Here is a 6,275-nt window from a genome sequence, read left to right as displayed (position 1 = left end):
CCGGGCATAGCATGCTCAAGACAAGTCCCTGCAGGTTTATGGCTTTGGGAGTCACTTTTCAGTTGCTTCTAGCTGCTGCTGCTGGGTAGCTAGGGTGGGAAGTCCATGGTTTCCTTAGTGTTGCCAGCTCAGCTAAGTCCTACCTATGACAAAGACCACAGGGAAACAGTAAAAGACAATCCAGAAGAGACTTTTAATGGAGCCAAGTGTTGTAGCACTTGTGGGCAGTATATAGGAAGGGAACTCTCCAGAATCATCCAGATAGAGTAAAAAAACACGCCTGCTCATCAAGACAGAAGAAGAAGACGGTTTGCTTGTAAACAGCTTCTAGTTCCATCCATCACAGCTTGGAGCTCCACCAATCACAAGCTTTTTTGCTAAGTCAGCAAGTTGTTCTTCCTGAGTGAGACCAGCTGCAGTTTGGTGGGGTAGGTCCTCTGCAGTTCACGGAGAGGCTGAAGTGAAGTCTCCTGGAGTCAGGGCAGGATGTCTAGGGCAGTTGTGACTAAAGCAGAGCCTCAAAGCTGGTGCTGCAGCTTCTTCATTGTGATGGTTTCAGACTACTTGGCAAAGAGGAATTTGCTCAGAGGGACTGTTGTAGAGTGTTCAAAGAAGCCAGGCTGTTATGATGACGGTCCAGCCAGTTTGCCAAAGCAATGGTGCCAGATTGACAGTTCTCCACTTGAGGCAAGTGTCAAGGGTAGAGTCTACCAGCTGTTGGTGACGTGGCCCACTGGCTGACTCTAAACAGCTTTGTGAACTTAAAACACCAATGGGTGCTTATAATGAAGGCCTAGTAGGATATCAGCCTTCTCAGTGGTACTTATTAGCACATAAGTCCTTCCCAGATACCCTACGTTGAACTAGGTCTCTGTTATCTGTCTCAGTATTACTATCCCTACTCAACAGACGAGTTTGGGACCCTGGTTGCATGTGGCCAAGGCTGAACAGAAAGTTAAAGAAAAAGGACTGGAAAGATGGTTCAGTAGGTAGGAGCACTGGCTGCTCTTCTAGAGGACCCAGGTTTGACTCCCAACACCTATAAGATGGCTCACAACTATCTGTAACTCCAGTTTCTTCTGCTGGCACAGGCGCACAAGTGCTGTACCAGGCACATATGCATGCAAAGCCACACACACACATGAGAGAGGGCGGGGGCGGTGTTTTATTTGTGTAACTGGGAAGTTTAGAAACATTGACAGCAATAGTTCCTTTCCTTATCTCTGCTTCCAGGTTTCTGAGGTCCCTTCATCCCGTTCATAGACAAACCTGCTCGGAGAATGAGAGTTTATATCCACTCCTCCATGCAGCAGCCAGAAAGGAAAAGGCTTGCTTCTCTGGGGAGGGCTTGTGATAGCCCAGCAAGCCTAGCCCCAGCCACTCACATCCGTCCCTGGCATGGTGATCCTGAGTGATGTGAAAGTCTTATGCCAGTATCATCTCCGGTTACACAGTAAATTGTTGGTTTTCTTTTTTTTAAGAGTCTAAATGGGTCCAACTCCATTTAATTTTCTCTGTAGTTTATTGACTGAAAAAGCTATAGCTTCCACCTTTGAGGAAGTAATAGTCTGGTAGGACAGTTGGGAGGCCACGTGGGAGGATGGGTGATGGATACAAGAACCGCAGCACTCAGCAGAAGGGGAGATCGCTCAAGGATCATTCTTTGAGGATTATGGGAATCCTTAAAAATCTGCTGAACCCCATGGGTTCTTTTCTGCACACACGCACACACACTCACACATACGCATGCACACACACACACACACATACACACACACACACATAGTGCTTTAAACTTTTCATGATTTTCTTTTTTGTGGGGGGGAGTTGTATTTAAGGGTGTTCATTGTTACGTCTCCAAGGCACTTAAAACTTCAGGCTAAAATTGCTGTTCTGAAGATATACTTAGCTAGAAGAGCCTGGAATGTTGGTGCCAGCAGTGACATGGCCAGTCTCAGACGAGAACCTTCCTGTGTCAGTCATCAGGAGGGTCTGGGCAGCCCATGTGGTGCGAGGGCGTGCTAAAGAAATCACAACTTCCTTGGCGCATAAGTGAAGAGCCTGGAATGTTGGTGCCAGCAGTGACATGGCCAGTCTCAGACGAGAACCTTCCTGTGTCAGTCATCAGGAGGGTCTGGGCAGCCCATGTGGTGCGAGGGCGTGCTAAAGAAATCACAACTTCCTTGGCGCATACTTTGAATCCTGCTAATTCACAAACGCTAAGGTGGGCAATCCCAAGAGCACAGAGTTGTTCGCAGAGATCACCAGTTATGGCTCCTTTTAAAAATGTAAGTGACACAGTCATAGTGATCATGGCTGAGCTCATTTTAAAGAGAAGGAAATACTGAGAGACTTAGAGATTGACCCAAGAGTAAAAGTCTGCACCTGAGTCGAACATGGGCCGTTGGCTGGGACGGTCCTTGCTTTCGCTGTTCTCCCTCACCACATAGCAAAGGAGTAAGAAAATGGAAGGATGGATGTAACTAATACTGCTCACTTGTGATACCCATCTCACTTTATTGTAGCCCGTCTTAACTCTTCACTTGCTCTCCTAGACTGTACCATTCCCACGAGAATGGGGATTATACCTGCTTTGAAAACCACAGCTACAGCCAGTACTCTTGTAAGCTTGGCCCAGGGGAGGCAGAGGCAAAAAGAGTGATGATGATGGTGGTGGTGGGGGTGGTGGTGGTGGTGGTGGTGGTGGTGGTGGTGGGGTGGTGGTGGTGGTGGTGGTGGTGGTGGGGTGGTGGTGGTGGTGGTGGTAGTGGTGGGGTGGTGGTGGTGGTGAGGTGGTGGTGGTGGTGGGGTGGTGGTGAGGTGGTGGTGGTGAGGTGGTGGTGGTGGTGGGGTGGTGGTGATGGTGGTGGTGGTGGTGGTGATGGTGGTGGGGTGGTGGTGGTGGTGGTGGTGGTGGTGGTGGTGGGGTGGTGGTGGTGGGGTGGTGATGGTGGTGGTGGTGGGGTGGTGGTGAGGTGGTGGTGGTGGTGGGGTGGTGGTGGTGGTGGTGGTGATGGTGGTGGTGGTGGTGGTGGTGGTGGGGTGGTGGTGGTGGGGTGGTGGTGGTGGTGGTGGTGGGGTGGTGGTGAGGTGGTGGTGGTGGTGGTGGTGGTGGTGGGGTGGTGGTGGGGTGGTGGTGGTGGTGGTGGTGGGGTGGTGGTGGTGGTGGTGGTGGTGGTGATGGTGGTGGTGGGGTGGTGGTGGTGGTGGTGGTGATGGTGGTGGTGGTGATGGTGGTGGGGTGGTGGTGGTGGTGATGGTGGTGGTGGTGGTGGTGGTGGTGGTGGTGGTGATGGTGGTGGTGGGGTGGTGGTGGTGGTGGTGGTGATGGTGGTGGTGGTGATGGTGGTGGGGTGGTGGTGGTGGGGTGGTGGTGGTGGTGGTGGTGATGGTGGTGGGGTGGTGGTGGTGGTGGGGTGGTGGTGGGGTGGTGGTGGGGTGGTGGTGGTGATAGAGAGTTTTAGATCAACCTGGGCTACATAGTGAGACTCTGTCTCAAAAGAATATGTCTGTGTCCCATCTCTGTAACTAGCTCACAATGGATGCTCAGGAAGTACATCCCTCCCCAGGGTGACTGAAGGACAACAGAGTTACAGGAGTTCCACTTCTGTACATGGTGAGCTGCCGCTATTTGAGGAATTTCCACATGGTGGCCCATCACCCCACCCCTTCTTTTGTCCCTAGCCACTTCCTGTGGTTTCCGTGTCTTCCTAATTCACATCAGGGAGGCCTCCATCTTCCATATGCGGCGGAGACACACTGATTTCTAACTCCTGGCTGTGTCGGTGTTATCTGTGGAGACCTGAAAGCGCTCATCTCTATAGAGGCTCATCAGGACAGATCTGGGGTCTTGGTCACTTTTCTGTTACTCTGAAGAGTCACGTAACAAGGCAACTTAGAAGAGAAAACATTTATTGGGAAAACATTTATCAGTTCCAGGGGTTAGAGTCCATGATCATTATGGTGGGAAGTAGCAGGCAGGTAGGCAGGCAGGCAGCAATGGTGGAATGGTGCTGGAGCAGTAGCCGAACGCTATCTCCTGATCCACAAGCCTGAGGCAGAGACAGATTGGTTATCCATGTTCGTGTGCACGTGCGTGTGCATGGTAACTGGGAATGGCAAGAGCTGGTTCAAAGCCGGAACCCAGTGACTCATCTCCTCTTCCAACAAGGCAGTAACTCCTGATCCTTCCCAAACAGTTCTACCAAGTGGACAGAGCATTCAAATATATGAGCCTATGGGGGCCATTTTCATTCAAACCACACAGCCAGTGTGATCTCAAGAAATGCATTAGAGGAGCATGGCGGATTGAGGGCAGCCCCCACAGAAGGTAGCTCTCACTACCCCAGTTGAAAGATATAAAATTCTCTTTTACTTCTTTGAGGCCGAGACTAGCTTTAGGAAAGGGAAAGGTTCTCCTTGGTATTTGTCAATCAAACTAAAAGTCCCCAACTGCTTGGCAGCAGGCAGGAATAGATGCCACATCTTTCCACTTGCAGCTTCTTCAAACAGGAAGTCTGTGCGGTGCGATGTACTTTTAATGTCCTGTGGAAGGGCAAGTGCTCAGACGTTGGAAAATCTACACTGAAATGAATTCTTTAAGAGCTACACTAATTGGGTGGCTGTATATGTATGGGCCACATGTGGGGCAGGCTCTGAATGGGTGTTCCTTCAGTCTCTGTTCTAAACTTTGCCTCCCTATTCCCTGCCAAGGGTATTCTTGTTCCCCTTTTAATGAAGGAATGAAGCATTCACATTTTGATCATCCATCTTGAGTTTCATGTTTTCTATGCATCTAGGGTAATTCAAGCATTTGGTCTAATATCACTTATCAATGAGTGCATACCATGTGTGTTTTTCTGTGATTGGGTTACCTCACTCAGGATGATATTTTCCAGTTCCCTCCATTTGCCTACGAATTTCATAAAGTCATTGTTTTTGATAGCTGAGTAATATTCCATTGTGTAGATGTACCACATTTTCTGTATCCATTTCTCCCACCCAATTAGATAAGATGGATGAAGCAAAGAAGTGCAGGCCGACAGGAACCGGATATAGATCTCTCCTGAGAGACACAGCCAGAATACAGCAAATACATAGGCGAATGCCAGCAGCAAACCACTGAACTGAGAGCGGGATCCCGGGTGAAGGAATCAGAGAAAGAACTGGAAGAGCTTGAAGGGTCTTGAGACCCGATAAGAACAACAATGCCAAGCAACCAGAGCTTCCAGGGACTAAGCCACTACCCAAAGACTATACATGGACTGACCCTGGACTCTGACCTCATAGGTAGCAATGAATAGCCTAGTAAGAGCACCAGTGGAAGGGGAAGCCCTGGGTCCTGCCAAGACTGAACCCCCAGTGAACGTGATTGTTGTGGGGAGGGCGGTAATGGGGGGGAAGGGGGGGTTAGGGGGATGTTGGCCCGGAAACCAGGAAAGGGAGTAACAATCGAAATGTAAATAAGAAATACTCAAGTTAATAAAGATAAAAAAATAAAATAAAAAAAAAAGAGCTACACAAGCGCAGGCTATCACATCCTCTTTAAAAATCTAAGGCGAAATGAGGCACGGCAGATTACCCATTTTTGTAAATGTCGTCCCTCATAATGCTGTAGTGAGGCTTAAAGAGAATGCAGTGTGAAAGGCACCCAGAACCGTGCTCAGTGACTCGGTTGTCTTTGCTCTCGTTTCCCAGCCCAGATCTGAGGGCAGAGCCGCCGGAACAGACGAACCTCCTACGTGTATGGAGCGAGACTGACTTTGGCAGTAAACAACAGAACACTCGACATCCGATGTCAAATCGAACTTTATTTGTTTTAGTTTAGAAGCCCACTCGACTCATGGCTGATAGATCTTCAGCTTTCTTGGCTTTGCCCCTGTGTTTATTGCTTCACAGTTTCAAAATAGTTCCTGGGACTCCAGTCCTATCCAAGAGGGGGAGGGAGAGCAAGAGAGTCATTGGTCCTGTGGACTAAACCCAGGGCCTCACTCATGCTAGGCTAGTGCTCTGTCATTGAGTTATATCCTGGCTGTGTGTGTGTGTGTGTGTGTGTGTGTGTGTGCATGTGTGTGTGTGTGTGACTATGTGTGTGTATGCATGTGTGTGTGTAAGTGTGTGAATATGTATGTGTGCATGTGTGTGTGCGTGTGTGTGAATATGTGTGTAAGTGTGTGAATATGTATGTGTGCATGTGTGTGTGACTATGTGTGTGTGCATGTGTGTGTGTGCGTGTGTGTGTGTGAATATGTGTGTGTGTGTTTGTGTGTGTATAC

General features: G+C 49.3%; 1 long non-coding RNA gene across 1 annotated transcript; it reads left to right on the top strand.

Moving 5' to 3' along the window:
- Nucleotides 1-1,459: 1,459 nt before the first annotated feature.
- LOC102547167 (uncharacterized) lies at nt 1,460-5,518 on the top strand. Its single transcript, XR_005504923.2, has 3 exons — nt 1,460-2,623; nt 3,533-3,616; nt 5,010-5,518. It is a non-coding gene; the product is annotated as an uncharacterized LOC102547167 (long non-coding RNA).
- Nucleotides 5,519-6,275: the final 757 nt, after the last annotated feature.

Source organism: Rattus norvegicus, chromosome 5 (assembly GCF_036323735.1).
Source record: "Rattus norvegicus strain BN/NHsdMcwi chromosome 5, GRCr8, whole genome shotgun sequence".
NCBI lineage: Eukaryota > Metazoa > Chordata > Mammalia > Rodentia > Muridae > Rattus > Rattus norvegicus.
This window is presented reverse-complemented; position numbering and strand designations above follow the sequence as displayed.